The sequence below is a fragment of the Chiloscyllium punctatum genome, chromosome 2, assembly GCF_047496795.1.
Source record: "Chiloscyllium punctatum isolate Juve2018m chromosome 2, sChiPun1.3, whole genome shotgun sequence".
Lineage (NCBI taxonomy): Eukaryota > Metazoa > Chordata > Chondrichthyes > Orectolobiformes > Hemiscylliidae > Chiloscyllium > Chiloscyllium punctatum.
Window position 1 is genome coordinate 54975329 of NC_092740.1, and position 16536 is coordinate 54991864.

The following is a 16536-nucleotide window of genomic DNA, read 5'->3' on the forward strand; positions in this document are numbered from 1 at the left end:
TGATGTTTTAGATTTTTGTTGAATATAATTTGGCTACTTCTGATGGCCCACAGAAACTCATGGATAGTCAGCTTTCATTATTAGATCTGTTCAAAGTTTGTTCCACTAAACATAGAAGCAGTGCCACACAACACATTAAAGGATGGCCTCAGCATGAAGTCAGGATCATAATGACTGTGCAATGGTTACTACTGACAATGTTATGGATGAACACGTATCCAATAGGTAGACTGGTAAAGATGCAGTTAAGTAAATATTTTCTCTTGGTGGTTCCCTCACCATCTGCCATACAACCAGTCGAGGAACTATGTCCTCTAGAACTTGACTAGCTTGGACAGTAGCAGTACTTCTGAACCATGCTTGCTGATAGACATTGAAGTTCCCCCAATCAGAATACATTTTGTGCTGATAGCACCCTAAATTGGACACAATTTGGAGGACTACTGATATATAAGTCAAGGGGGAGCATAAGAAGTGGTAATCAACAGATTTCCTTGCCCATGTTTTACCTGGTGCACTCATTCCTGACTATATGCCACTGCGCTACCATATCTTGTGGTCTTCCTGCTGGTGGAACAGGATATGTCAGCCAGCGATGTGACAGTGATGTCTGGGGCATTTTCTGAATGGTTTTGTTCACAGCTTGGTACAACTGACTGACATTCTGTCCGTTTCTGACAGCAATTAAGATTCAAGCATGTTGCAGTGCATCTGGAATCACATGAAAACAAGTCAAGGTAAGAAGGGCAGATTTGCTTTGCTGAAGGACCTTTCAAGATCATAAACGGTTACAGAGAGTGGTAAACTTAACCTGGACAATCACAAAGACCAACCTCCCATCGATAGAATCCATCTGCCAGGCCCGCTGTCAAGGAAAGGCCACCAGCATTCTCAAAGATCCATCTCACCCTTGGCAATATTTTTCTCCAACCTCTACCATCAGGGAGAATGTATAGAAGCCTGAACACACACACCAGCCAGTTTCACAACAGTTTCTATCCAACTGTCGTTAGAATACTGAATCGACTCATAAACTCTTAACATTCGCCTGTAGTTGTGTTTCGCTTTTGCTGCTGTTTACCTATTATTTACTATTGATGTTACTTAACCATGTGATCTGCCTGTATTGCTCACAAGACAATGCTTTTCACTGTGCCTCAGACCATGTGACAATAAATTCAATTCAATTCAATTCAATTCTGTGAGTATAATTTTGTCTGGCTATTCTGTGGGACAGCTCTCCAATCTTTAGCACAAGTCCAAATGTTAGTAAGGAAGACTTCGCAAGATCGACAGGGCTGTGCTTGCTGTTGACATTTCAGGTAGTCTGTTAAATTGTATTCCTTCATTTAGACTTTGTCACAGCTTGGTACAACTGACTGACATGTCTGTCCATTCCCAACAGCAATTAAGATTCAAGCATGTTGCAGTGCATCTGGAGTCACATGAAAACCAGTCAAGGTAAGAAGGGCAGATTTGTTTCCCTAAAGGACATTAATGAATCTGATGAGTTTTACAAGAAATGACATAGATTACATGGACACCATTGTTCTATTTTTAAATTTCGTTTTTTTAAAAATTAATGTCAAGTACCATTTGCCATATTGGCATTTGAATCCATGTGCCGAATACATCAGTCTGGGTTGTTGGATTACTCAGCTACTGACATCTCCACCTCCACTCCCATCCCCAGTCCAAGCCTCAAATCTTAACACTTAACCTTAAATGAACAGGGAGTACAAAGTTAGCCTGCTGTTTGCATTGGAGGCAACATTCTTCAGGTAATCTCCTCTTGCAATTCCTGTGCCTTTTATTTTTGCTGTTGAACTTTGCTCACACTGGGTATACAATGTGAATTTCACTTCTGATCTTGTGTATCTGGAAGTTGAAGGTTAATTTCTGATGTTTCAAATTTCCACATCATGGAAATTTTCCTATCATCTTGCCAAATTATATGTGGTGACCTTGTATAGAATGTACAATGTGTTCATGTCCATTTTGAACTGGACAATCAAGGCTTTCAATTAATGGTCCAAAAATGAAGATGTCCACCTGATGCTGAATTTCACTTAAAATGCACTTTTTGTGATTATTCTTTTATTTCATGAACAGAATTATTAAGGTTTCCAAGACTTTCAATGTAAGTAAATCTCAGAATTCTTGCCATGATGCCAGTTTTTCGATTTGTTTTATTTTTACCAAATCACCTTTTGTCTCATAAGCGTTCCTAAAGCAGACCTTGTCTCCTACTGTCCAAAGACTTACCTTTTCTGTGATTTGTTTTTATAAATGAGTCTAACTAATACGATTAACAATTATCTCAGTTGTAATAATTTGCTGAACTGTAATTTTTTCCTAAAATACCATTCTCTTTGAATTGGTTCAGTACAAAACACAAGACATGTTTTCTTTTCTTTATGAATGAAATAACTATTAAAATAGAATAGAATCTCAGAATTACAGAATTGTTATGCCAGGAGGAGATCATTCCGCCTAATGTGTCTGTACTGTTTCTCCAATTTCTTGTCTTTTCTCCGTGTAAACCTGCACATTGTTTCTATTTCTGTAATCATCTGATGCACTTTTGAACGCATCAATTGAACCTCCTTTCACCACACTTCCAGACAGTGCATTCTGGACTAACTACTTGCAGTGTGAAAAAGTTTGTCCTCACCTCGCATTTGCTTCCTTTGCAAAATGCTTCAAAACTTCACAGTCCCGTAAACTAGTTATCAATCTGTGTATGAGCAGGAACAGCTTCTCCCTAACAGTTCTACCACACTCCTCAGGGTTTTGAAAGCTTTGATCATCCTTTTAGCTTTCTCATCTCCAGGGAAAACAGTCATAATTCTCCAGTTTTTCCTCATAATTGAAGTGTCTCACCCCTGAAACGATTTTTGTAAAATCTATACACTCTATAAAGCACTCACATCCTTTCTATAGTGTGGTGCCCAAAACTATACACAATATTGCACTCTAACCCCCAGAGTCTCACATAAGTTCACCATAACATCCCTGCTCTTGAAACCTATGTCCCTATTTATGAAGCTTAGAATACTTATTAGAAGCTCTATTAACAATTCTCTCAACTTGACGTGCCACCTAAAATGACTTAGGTACCCATACACTTAGGCCTGTTTGCTCGTGCATACCATGTAGAATAGTACCTTTTATTTTGTATTGTCTCCTTATGTTCTTTGTACTAAAATATATCACCTTGTACTTACCTGAACAAAAACGCTAATGCTAACAGAAGTCAGCAAAAATTAATAATGAATGATAACTGCAAAAGCCATTGATAAAAAGTAAAATGTTTCACCATTTTTCATGATTTCTCCAAAAGTAAGGTGTTACTGTTTTTAAAATAATGAAACCCCAAAAGGACCATCGATGTATAAACTGCTTCAGATTTCCAACAGCATGCTTTCTCTTATTTGGAACTAAACTGTTATATGTGTAATCCCAAACTTGTGTCAGTGTCTTTCCTTTCAATTATTCAATACTCATTGAATGCTTGAGTCCAGCAGCTTTATGTTTTTATCTTCAATCTTTTTGAAAGTCTATAGGCACTTATAGTTATACAAAATCGGATGATATTTATGTGAAGTGCCTTAGAAACTCTTCAGACAGTAATTTCCAGGTCATGGCAACTCACTGCAAAACAATTCAGTCACGACGCATATTCGAGGCTGAGCTCATTACACTTTTGGACTTTAAGTAAATCAATAGATCTAGAGATGAGGCAGGAAAGTGAATTTGGATGTGTGGGTCTGCCATGATGGCACAGACTCGAAAAGCTGAACGGCCTATTCTTTCTCACATTCCTTAGAATTTTATTTGTTTAAAAAGAACTCCCGTCTGTTTCTTATCTCAATTATTGTAAACCTGTATCCCTCAGTTACTGACTCTCCTACTTGTTAAAAAACCTTTTTTTCTTATTTGCTCTGTTAAAATCCCACAAATATCTGTAGGAACACAGCTATCCAAATTTCCCTGAACATATTTTGTTGCAAGGAAAACAATTCCAAGTTCTCTAGAATTTCAACAAAACTGAAGTTCCTCATTCCTGGTGTAATTCTGCTAAACTCTTTTTCACCATCTTCAGTGTCTTGACATCCTTCCTAAAATGTGGCACCCAGAATTGACCATTAAAATAATTTGACTGAGGCCTGACCAGTGCTTAGAAAGGCTTAGCATCATATCCTTGCTGTAGTGTTGTCCACATTTATCCATAAAACCAAGGATTCTACATGTTAATTCAAAGCTTTCAGGCCCCCAATAGTTTATGTAATGACCTCTATCTTTTCTTGCCCCTTTGTCTTGTTTAAACTGCATCACTTATTTAATATTGCCTCTTCTCATTCCTCCTCAAGAAATGATATCACTTCATACTTTATTGCATTAAACTTCATCATTAAGCTACATGGTTTAATCACATTGCTATTGTACTATCATGCTGAACAGAACACATTTTCCAACTTTAATAAAATATGTAATAGTTGCTGAACAAGAGCATTCCATGACCACATCCTAGTTGGTACTGTGTCCTGAAGAAGGGCTTATGCCTGAAACATCAATTCTCCTGCTCCTTTGATGCTGCCTGACCTGTTGCGCTTTTCCAGCAACACATTTTTAAGCTCTGATCTCCAGCATCTGCAGTCCTCACTTTCTCCTAGTTGATTTCAACCTACTGCGAATCCTCTTGCAAGGATGCCTTCCTTGAAGAAGCTCTCCTCCTCCCTCTACAAGGATCTCAGTGAGTCCTTCTCTCACTGCACCCCCCAGGTCATCTCCTCTGCCCTGAAGCTCTTCAGTCATGTCCTCAAACAGACTCGCTACCACAGCCACATCTCCTTCCTCAGCACCTGTCTATGGAACCGACTGACCCCGCATGGATTCCAGGCTACGTTCAGACCAACATAATTTGGACCCAACCAGGACAACCAGTACCTACAATAAATCCGAAAATTCCTGAAGAAGGGCTTATGCCCGAAACGTCAATTCTCCTGTTCCTTTGATGCTGCCTGACCTGCTGCGCTTTTCCAGCAACACATTTTTAAGCCATGGTACTGTGTCAATACCAATATTATTGGGTTCTTTGAGGATGTGACTAGAAAAGTTGATGAAGATCGAGCTGTGGATGTGGTGTGTATGGACTTCAGCAAGGCATTTGATAAGGTTCCCCATGGTAGGCTCATTCAGAAGCTCAGGAGGAATGGGATACAGGGGAACTTAGCTGTCTGGATACAGAATTGGCTGGCTAACAGAAGACAGCGAGTGGTAGTAGAAGGAAAATATTCTGCCTGGAAGTCAGTGGTGAGTGGTGTTCCACAGGGCTCTGTCCTTGGGCCTCTACTGTTTGTAATTTTTATTAATGACTTGGATGAGGGGATTGAAGGATGGATCAGCAAGTTTTCTGACGACACAAAGGTTGGAGGTGTCGTTAGAGGGCTGTTGTAGGCTGCAGCGGGACATTGACAGGATGCAGAGATGGGCTGAGAGGTGGCAGATGGAGGTCGACCTGGATAAATGCGAGGTAATGCATTTTGGAAGGTCGAATTTGAAAGCTGAGTACAGGATTAAGGATAGGATTCTTGGCAGTGTGGAGGAACAGAGGGATCTTGGTGTGCAGGTACATAGATCTCTTAAAATGGCCACCCAAGTGGACAGGTTGTTAAGAAAGCATATGGTGTTTTGGCTTTCATTAACAGGGGGATTGAGTTTAAGAATTGTGAGATCTTGTTGCAGCTCTATAAAACTTTGGTTAGACCGCACTTGGAATACTGCATCCAGCTCTGGTCGCCCTATTATCAGAAAGATGTGGATGCTTTGGAGAGTGTTCAGAGGAGGTTTACCAGGATGCTGCATGGCTGGAGGGCTTATCTTATGAAGAGAGGTTGACTGAGCTCGGACTTTTTTCATTGGAGAAAAGGAGAAGGAGAGGGGACCTAATTGAGGTATACAAGATAATGAGAGGCATAGATAGAGTCAATAGCCAGAGAATATTTCCCAGGGCAGAAATGGCTAACATGAGGGGTCATAGTTTTAAGCTGGTTGGAGGAAAGTATGGAGGGGAGGTTAGAGGTGGGCTCTTTACACAGAGAGTTGTGAGAGCATGGAATGTGTTTCCAGCAGCAGTTGTGGAAGCAAGGTTATTGGGGACATTTAAGACTGCTGGACATGCATATGGTCACAGAAATCTGAGGGTGCATACATGAGGATCAATGGTCGGCACAACATCGTGGGCTGAAGGGCCTGTTCTGTGCTGTACTGTTCTGTGTTCTATGTCCTAAAAATTGACTAGTAGGTAGTTATTGAAGTAAGTGATTTTGAATACCAATGGCAAGTAGCATAGCTCCAATGTTGCTTATTTCATTGAATGTCGTTTTCTCCAATAAATTATTGTTTCTCCGTGAAATACTCATGTCAGATCCATGGCACTTTAGGTTTTGTAGGGTTGGTGATGTTAATGTCTTGAAGGAAGAATCTTCTTCATCTGCCTCATTCCTCTTTCCTCTCATCTGTACTGCATCTCCTCCAGCAGACGTGTAAAAATGAACCATTGATAGAATCAATTGGAGTATAATGGTCTCCTGTTATAGGCAAAGCCACATGTAGTGACTCTGACAACTAGATTCAGAACTGAAAGCTATCAAACAAGACATGATTGTGGCTTATTTTGGATCTCTTTAATAAATTAAATTGCAGATGAACCGCCTCAGTCATACGACCTCGGTGAATATGAAGTAATTTTCATGAGTAATGTTATGGGAAGAACTTTGGTCAGAAAAAAAACATATTGATTTAAAATAAAGGTAATTGGAAAGAAATGAGGGTGGATTGGCTGGAGTGCATTGGGAAAGGCAACAGAATTGGGGTTTGGGATTGGGAAATGGTTGAGGAAAATTGGCAAAAATTTGAGAAAATTGTTAATGGCTGACATCAAAGGTATATTCCAGTGAGAAAGAGGGTTATATTAAGGGGATAAGCCAAACACCAGGGAAGTTAAGGATAGCATCAGGCTGAAAGAAAAAAAATCATAAAACATGGTAAAGACTAATAGTAACCCAGAGAATTGAAAAAGAATTAAAAGCCAACAAAAGATACTTAAAAAAGTAGAAAAAGATGAAATTTTGAGGCTAAACTTGCAAGTAGTATCAAAACAGAGAGCAAGAGCTTCTTGAATATATAAGAATGAAGAGAGAGAGAGAGCAAAGGCAACATAGTCCCCTTAGAAAATGAGCATGAGAAAATAATAAAGGGGAACCATAAAATTGCCCAGGAGTTGAATAAATAGATTTGTATCAGTCCTCACAATAGCATTCCAAATATACAAAAGAAAATCAAGTGACTAAAAGAGGAGGTGAACTAATTAAATAACTAGCACTAGAATAAAAAGTCTAGAATAAGTAATGGGGCTAAAGGGCAATAAGTTCCCTGGACTTGATTGGATGCATCCTTGGATATTAAAATATATAGCCACAGAGACATTGTTTGCACTGATAATGCAACTCCCTAGAATCACACTTAAAGTCCAAGATGAATGGACAACTTGTATTATGGTCTTATGGTCACCAATACATCCAGGGAGCACCTCTCTCACTTCTAGCTCAGTCAGAAACAGTGTCAAAATGTTGCAATCCTCTATCGGGGTGATAATTGAAATCTGCTACCATTCCAGTTGGGCTTGTTCTCTCAGAAATGGGCAAAACCTCCTTCATCAATGGCTTTCAAGACCATTAATGCCTCCATTTCTCTGGACCTTTACGCATCCAGGTTTTCTCAATGATGTTTGCCAACATCTCATAACTTTTGCATTGCTGTATCAGGCAGATAACAGAGCCCTTATATTAGGATAACTTTAGTCCATTCTCAAACCACAGAAATGCAGGAGGAGTGGATACCTGGCTTTGCCTGGTTAACAAGTTTGTTTTGCAACAGGGAGCATGTGACTCCACAGGTATCACATCTCATCAAGAGACGTACTAGAAATGCAAAGTGCATTTCAACCTTAAAATACAGTTGGAGCATTCATACACATATGTCGATGAATGCTTGCTATCTAAAATAGCCACAGTGTTTTCATTTTGAGCCAGGCAACCATTGCTACCATATTTGATATGGCATGGCAAACCAGACACTGCATGCTTTATGACAATGTCTACCCATTCTACAGATGGTTCATGAATGCCCTGCATCATCTACACAATGTTAATAACCTGTGTAAAATGTAACATAAAGATGCCATGAAGCAAACTATTGGCATTTCAAATGGTTCTTCTGCCTGGGATTCTTGGGGTAGCAGCTACAACACATACTGGAGCACATCTTCAAATTTGTATTGGCCTGCCATATACCACACAATCTGGCTGTTATGAACACATTGCTCTTATTACCAGGCTTTCAGTGAAGAGCATCAAAAGAGGAAGAGGAAATGGGGGAAAAGAAGGGACAGAGGTTGAGATGCATTTTGGTTGCTGGACTGTTGTGAGAGACTGCATGTCCAATTGGGTATTGATAGCAACAGTCTGAGTCTGCATGGCCACATTTCTGAGCTTTGACTGCAGCAGGCAGATGTTGAATGGATTCTTCCTGTGCTATGATAGAAATTGCGACATCAAAAATGAGAAATTGGATCTTTCCTGGACCCAGAAGTACTGTTGGCCACTGCTAGCACATTGGAAAGTCCAGTCTCCCAGCTCTGCGCAAAGCCATGTACCAAGTTACAGCCAGGACCTCCATGCTCTTTGACAATGACAGCAGGTCAGCTTTGCCTGCACCACGCATCTTTTTTAGCCTATGCAATTGAAATCTTCATCTGAGTCAACAACAGCATAATCACCTATAACTTTGCCCTTCAAGGAGCTGGCACAGGGCTATCTTTTCGATGACTCATCATATGCTGACACTTACTCTGCCAACGCAAGCATTCCACCATCTCCAAACAGACCCCAGCTCCAGTGATATATTTCCCTCCCACTCCTATCTGCATTCCATAAAGACCATTCCCTCTGGGACTCTTTTGTCAGGTCCACACCCCCATCAATCTACCCTCTCCTCCCCGCACCTTCCCTTGTCTCCACAAGAACTGCAAAACCTATGCCCACACCTCCACCCTTACCTCTGTCCAAGAAACCTTCCACATCTGTCAGAGTTTTACCTACACCTTCATACACATCATTAACTGTATCCGTTGCTCCCGATGTGGTCTCCTCTACATTGGAGAGATAGGACACCTACCTGCGGAACGCTTCAGAGAACATCTCCGGGACACATGTACCAAACAACCCACCACACCGTAGCCAAACACACCAACTCCCCTCCCACTCTGCCAAGGACAGCAGGTCCTGGGCCTCCTCCATTGCCAAACTCTTACTACCCGACGCCTGGAAGAAGAGAACCTCATCTTCTGCCTTGCGACCCTCCAACCACATAGCATCAATGTGGTTTTCACCAGTTTCCACATTTCCCGTCCCCCCGCCTTATCCCAGATCCAATCTTTGAACTTGGCACTGCCATCTTGACCTGTCCTACCTGTCCATCTTCCTTCCCACCTATCCTCTCCATCCTCCTCTCCAAACCTATCGCCTTCAACCCCCACCTTCATCTACCTATTGCACTCTCAGTTACCTTCCCCCCAGTCCCACCACTCTTCCATTTATTTCTCAGCCCCCTTGGCCCATAAGCCTCATTCCTGATGAAGAGCTTTTGCTTGAAACGTCAATTCTCCTGCTCCTCTGATGCTACCTGACTGACTGTGCTTTTCCAGCACCACACTTGTAACCTCCATCCTTATTGTATCCTCTCACGCATGTCTAGTGCGAATATCAGATCAGGTAATGATTACTCTTTATCAAGCACTTGTTCTTGCTCATATCTTGCATTATGTAACTACCAGGCTGGCCAGTCAACAACTCTTGTGTATTTGAAAGCAAAAATGCAGAAGAGGAAGGCAAGGGGTATTAGATGGAAAGCAAAGGATTCATTGTAACACCATCTACAGCTAAACCTTGTGCCAGACAGCAGAATGAGGGTAAAGTGAGATTTGGGAAAGTGAACAAGATATAAACAAACTGTCATCTTTGATATTCTTGGCATCACTGATTGAAATATTCTCACTCACTGCCAAATCATTAATTTATCGCTCAATCTATTTTCTTTCATGAAAGGTGGACATCATTGGTAAGGCCAGCATTTATTGAGCAACTTTAATAGCCATTGCACTGAGTGGATTACTGGGCTATTTTACATAGCAGTTATGAGTCAAAATAACTACTGTGGAGCTGGAGGTCACATGTAGGCCATACGAGTATATGGATGGCTGATTTTCTCCCCTTATGGGAATTAGTGAACCAGATCCTTTGTTTTACATCAACCAACAATGGTTTCATTCTCACCATGACTGAGATGAGCTTTACATTCCAGATTTATTATTTGAATTTAAATTCCACTAGCTACTGTGGTGCAATTTGATTCTGTGCCTTGAGGACATTAGTTTAGATCCCTGGATTACAACACCAGTGCAATAGTATATTAATGCTTTGTCAACATTTCCCCAAGTCTCTTTTATAGGGTAAAGAGATGCAGATCTGGCTGCTCAATAGTGATTCACTGCTGTTATGTGTAACTCTGTCCTGCAAAGGAGAGTGAGGAATGTCAATGAGAAGGCTACATGGTGTTGGATGTCAGTGTCTGTCACAGAAGACTAGCTGGAAGAAAATGAAAGTTCAAGATGTGGAGTTAAGCTGGCAGTTTTGGTCACTGTGTGACTGAGGTGGAGCATCTGAATTTTAGACAAAAGTCCTGATTGCTGAGAATTTGATTGTGGTATATTGCACAATGTGTGAGGTTGGTGGTGTCAGGGTTCAGAAATATCATGTGTATATGCATTCATTAACTTGGACTATACTAGTGACGTCTCTGAGTGTTTTGCAGCAAAACAGCTGGTGCTCATGGTTGGACTCCTTGAATTGGTCTCCATGGTTAGTTGCTCCTATCCTTAATTAAGTATTCTTGATGAGGTTCTTAGTTCCTTGCAGATACTTAACGTCGCTTACCCTCTGTATTTCCTCGACTAAGGCTTTCATTGCTATCTCAACCTGACTAGCTGCCTCATTGGTCATTTTATTCCACTTCTTAAACAATTTTGGAGACTTCCAGCAGTTGGTGCAGCCTTAATGCACACTCTCTTTAAGAGGCCTGGGTAGTCTTTGAGATATGCAGGCTAGCTGCAACTCATGCTAACCATATGTGCTCTTGGGATCACTGTTGAGAATGCAGCTAGTCAGCATCAGGTTCAGTGCTGGGCTTAAATTAGTGAGATGTGACATTAACATGGCTTGTTTCTTGCCTGCATCACTTCAATTCTCTGTTATCACATGACTCCCAGGTATTCTAGACCCTCCTATATATTTTCAGTACTTTTCTAAGCAGCTCCTAATTTCAAATCTTCTAACTCTCACCCAATACTGCCAGCTTTAGAACATGTTCAACGTTTTCAAATCTCTACAACCGTCCATTTCTCTGAATTGTTCTATAGACCACTTTGCAATCCTTTAATTTTTTTTATCACGTTCAGTGATAACTGGCAGATAAAACATGGTGTCTAAAAATTTGATTAGGCCTGATAACAGACAGGGGACTGAAGTGATACAGACATCCTGCAGATATCCTACAGAGTACTTTGAAATCCTTTAATTGTTTTTTAATCTTCGGAAATTTCTCTTACAGTGCTTCCACACTCAGCAGCTTCTCAATGCGTACGTACAATATTATTACAATTTGAGTACTCGTGAACCTTTATAAACTCTGTACTGTACCATTTTGTTTTGTGTAGGTTCTCTATGACCCTTCTCTCATTATTTCCAGTACATCTAATTCAACCAATCATTCCTAAGAATCACAAATTCTAAAATCTTTTCCACATTTCTCAAAAACAAGGACTCCCCAAGGATTCTAGATCCCAACATTTCCCATTTCCTACATTACCCGTTACCTTCATCCCGCTGCTCCCAGACAAACGAATCAGTCTCCCAGTACTACTAAAGTACGTGATGCTGCATTTATGATTCTTGGGCTATTTAACAGCAATTTCATATTTCAGTATATTTTGCACTTTAATATGGTTACAAATATGAAGTAGTCTAGATATGTTCTCAGCAATGTCATGCAAGATTATAGCAAGACTTCCCTACTTTCATTCTTTATTCCCATTGGAATAAAGGCAAACATTCTGGAAACAGGAGCTCTGGTCTAATCCTGTCTTTGTTATCAAACTTGCTGATAAGAGGGATGCTGTTGTTGCCTGGCGTGTCAGGCACTGAGCATCACTCTCAGATATCACCTCCTATTTTCACCAGGTTATGAACACCCCATTCCTGAACACCAAGCTGTTATTTCCAGGACTATCACTTCCCACGTCTTAGTCCTCCAAACCTAAATAGCCCGCTTCTACCTCCTTTCCAAAATCCACAGACAGCACTAGAACTGCACTGGCAAACTCATTGTTTCAGCATGTTCCTGAAACACTTAAACTATTTTTTCCTACCTTAACTCTATTTCCAATGCTCCACCTTCTTATTCAGTTTCTTCTGATTTATATTTTTCGTTCCACATATCCACTCCTTACCAGGAAAGTCTGTAGACTCTCCAGTTCTTCCTTGAAAAAGGGATTTGAATAGGTCTGTCTACCACCACCTTCCTTTCCCTGGCTGAGCTCAGTTTCACTACTTTCTCCAAGTCAAATGTGTGGCAATGGGTAGTCACATGGGTCTCAGAGATGCTCGTCTCTTTGTGAGTATGTGAAATATTCTTTGTTCCAGTCTTACTCGGGGTTTCCGCCCACAACTCTTGCACAGATATATCAATGGAATCATTAGCACTGCTTCCAGCTTTTGAGCAACAGCGGAAAGTCAGTTTTGATTCTAATTCCCATTTTAAATCTTGTCAATCACTATGTCTTCTTCCCTTCCTTGACATCACTGTTTCCATATGTGGGGACAGGATGACCAAAATATTCATCAAGTCCATTGATTCCTGGTTACCTTGAATAAATTTCCTTACATCCTACTCTGGCATAGATTCCATTTCATTCATTTGATTACTCCATCTGCATCACATCTGTTCTGATAATGCCACCTTCCATTGGGGTGTCTCTGACTTGACCTCCTTTATCTTCAAATGAGGATTTGCTCCAATATAGGCCCTTTAATCATGTTAGACATATCCCTGGCCCTTCTTCTCTGAAAGTCCCATTATAAAAATAAGGTTTCCCTTGTCTAAAAGCATGTTCTGAAGTAAAGTTATGCCAGGCTCAAAACCTTAAGTCCATTTATCTCTCCGTTGAGTAAAGTACAAACCTTTGTTCAATGCCTCCATTCAGCTGACATCCAAGTGAACTATCTCAAAACTACCTCCTGTAAATCAATATCTTAGCTTAAACAAGGGGACCATGGTGTTGTTGCACCTCCCTCTTTCTTAATTTATCATCAGATAATAATCTGTCATTCTGTTTTTCCTACTCAAGTCATTAACTATATATTTACCCACATTATAATTCATCTGTTTAGCATTTGCCAACTCATTCAGGTTGTCCGAAACACACTGAGGCATCTCTATATCCTCTTCAGAGCTCAGATTTGTGTTGTCACAAATATGACGGCATTACATTTATTTCCCTCATCTAAATCATTGATATATTTTGTGAATAACTGGAATCCAAAACTAACGTGCTATGCCATCAGTCACTGCCCACCACTTCAAAAATAATGTATATATTCCTACTCTTTGTTTCTTGTCTGCTAACCAATTCTCTTTCCATGTCAGTGAACTACCTAAATTGCATGAAATGTAATTTATATGCTAATCTTAACCTCAGATTGAACCACCACCAGTTGTCTCTCTTTAATAAGCAAGCATCTCTATGGTCCAGTAGGACAAAGGCTATTTTAACATTAGCTTTAATCTCTTATGTGTGATTTTATTGCAAATCTTCTGAAAGTTCGAGTAAGCCATATCCAATGGCTTCCCCTTCTTACCTCTGTGAGTTACACCCTTGAAAATTTCCCATAGATTTGTCAATCATGATTTTCCTTTCCTAAATCCATGCCACCACTATCGGATCCTGTCATTATTTTCCATGTGCTCCTTTATTTAGTCATTTATAATATATTGTAGCTGTTTCTCTGATATCGATATTAGGCTAACCAGTCCATATTTCCCTGTTTTCTCTCTGGCTCCCTTTATTATGGGGTTACATTAGCTATCTTCCAATCCATTGGAATTGTTCCAGAGTCTATGAAATCTTGATCATTGACCACCAATGCATCTAGTATTTCTAGGGCCACTTTCTTAAGTACTCTGGGGTGTAGATTATTGAGCCTGAGGGAAACATCAATCTTTAATTCTATCAATTTCCCCAACACTAGTTCCCGAGGATCCTGATTTCCTGTGTTTCATAACATTTTTGATCATTTGTATCCTCCTTTGTAAAGCTAGAACCAAAATATGTACTTAATTGGTCACCATCTGTTTGCTCCCCATTATATCTTCCCCTGTTTCTGGATGTAAGGATGAGATAATATGTATTAAATAACATAAAACAACAGGACATCATTAAAGTTGTTATAAAAGCTGTCTTGAGAGATCCACTAGTTATATGCAAAAGTCATTTGTAAGATCAGAACTTGAGTATTACTGAAAAAATAAATATTTTGTGGAAGTTTTTTGTCTTGCACACATCAGAACAGTTCACAAGAATACCAATTTGTGTGGAAAAAACAACATTTATACTGTAACAGATGAGATTACAGATTGGTTAGCAAGTAGACTCTGATTAGTGGAGATATTGCCAAGGAGAATACATCAGTTAATGATGATTAACAGCAAAACTGCCAGAATTTGTTCAAAATTTGATTGGTCAAAGCATTGCCCTGAGTAATGAACCAATGAATAGATATCATTTTGATTTTGAGTTAATGTTGATTTTCCCCTAAAATTGATATTTTTGCAAATTGTCCTGTAGAGTACAAGATGAAAACACTTGATACAATATGTCATTTTTTAGAAATATACAAATGTGATGATAGATTTCAGATGTCAGCATTGTGACAATAAATTCGAGGATTAAAGGACTCTCATAAATATAGTTTCATTTTCATGATAGACTGGATGACCGTGCCTTCATTCAAAGATGACATTTACTCAGGATCATGAGTTTCATCGCGGTTTCTTCATGTTATCAAACAAGGTAACTCTCATTCAACATATACTTAGGCACATAGAGTCATAGAGCACAGAAACAGACCCTTCAGTCCAATCAGTTCATGCTGAGCGTAATCCCAAACTAAACTAGTCCCCACCTGTCTGTATCTGGCCTATATCCCTCCAAGCTTTTCCTATTCATACTTATCCAAATGTCTTTTAAACATTGTAATTGTACCTGTATCCATCATATCCTCAGGAAGTTCATTCCTCACACGAACTAACCTCAGTGTAAAGAAATTGCCCCTCGTGTTTTTTTTTAAAAACTCTCTCCTCTCACCTTAAAATATGCCCCCAGTCTTGAAAACCTCCATCTAGGGAAAAGACAACAACCATTAACTCTATCTATACCTCTCATCATTTTATAAACTTCTATAGGGTCGCCTCTCAACTTCTTACTCTCCAATGAAAACAGTTCCAGTCTATCCAGCCTTTCTTTATATCTCAAACATTCCATACCTAGCAACATCCTAGTAAATCTCTTTTAAACCTCTCCAGGTTAATAATATCCTTCGTATAACTGGGTGACCAGAACTGGATACTGTGTTCCAGAAGAGGCTTCACCAATGTCTTGTACAATCTCAACATAAATTCCTACCTCCTATACTCAAAGGGCTGAGCAATGAAGGCAAGCATACCAAATGCCCCTTTAACCACCTTGTCTATATGTGATGCAAACTTCAAAGAATTATGCACCTGAACCCCTAAGTCCCTCTGTTCTACAACATTATCCAAGGGCCTACCATTAATTGTATGCCCTTGCTTGTTGTATCAAAATGCAATACCTCTCGTTTATCCAGATGGGCCATTTTTCAGTCCATTTGATCAAGATCCCTTTGTAATCTTAGAAAACCTTCTTCATTGTCTACTATCTCACTAATTTTGGTGTTGTCCACAAACTAACTAACTATGCCTTCTGTATTCACATCAAAATCATTTACAAAAATGAAAAACAAAAGAGGACCCAGACCGATCCCTAGGGAACACTACTGCTGACAGGTCTCCAATCTGAAAAACTACCCTTCAGCACCACTCCGTCTCCTGCCATTAAGCCAATTATGTGTCCAATGAGCAAGCTCACCCTGAATCCCATATGACCTACCTTTACTAATTAGTCTACTGAGCGGAATCTTGTCGAAGGCTTTATTAAAGTACAAGTAGACAATGTCTATCGCTCTGCCCTCATCAATCTTTTTATTAACTTCCTCAAAAATATTCAATCAAGTTTATGAGATACAATTTTACTTGCAATTTTACTTGCTGGCTATCCCTAAT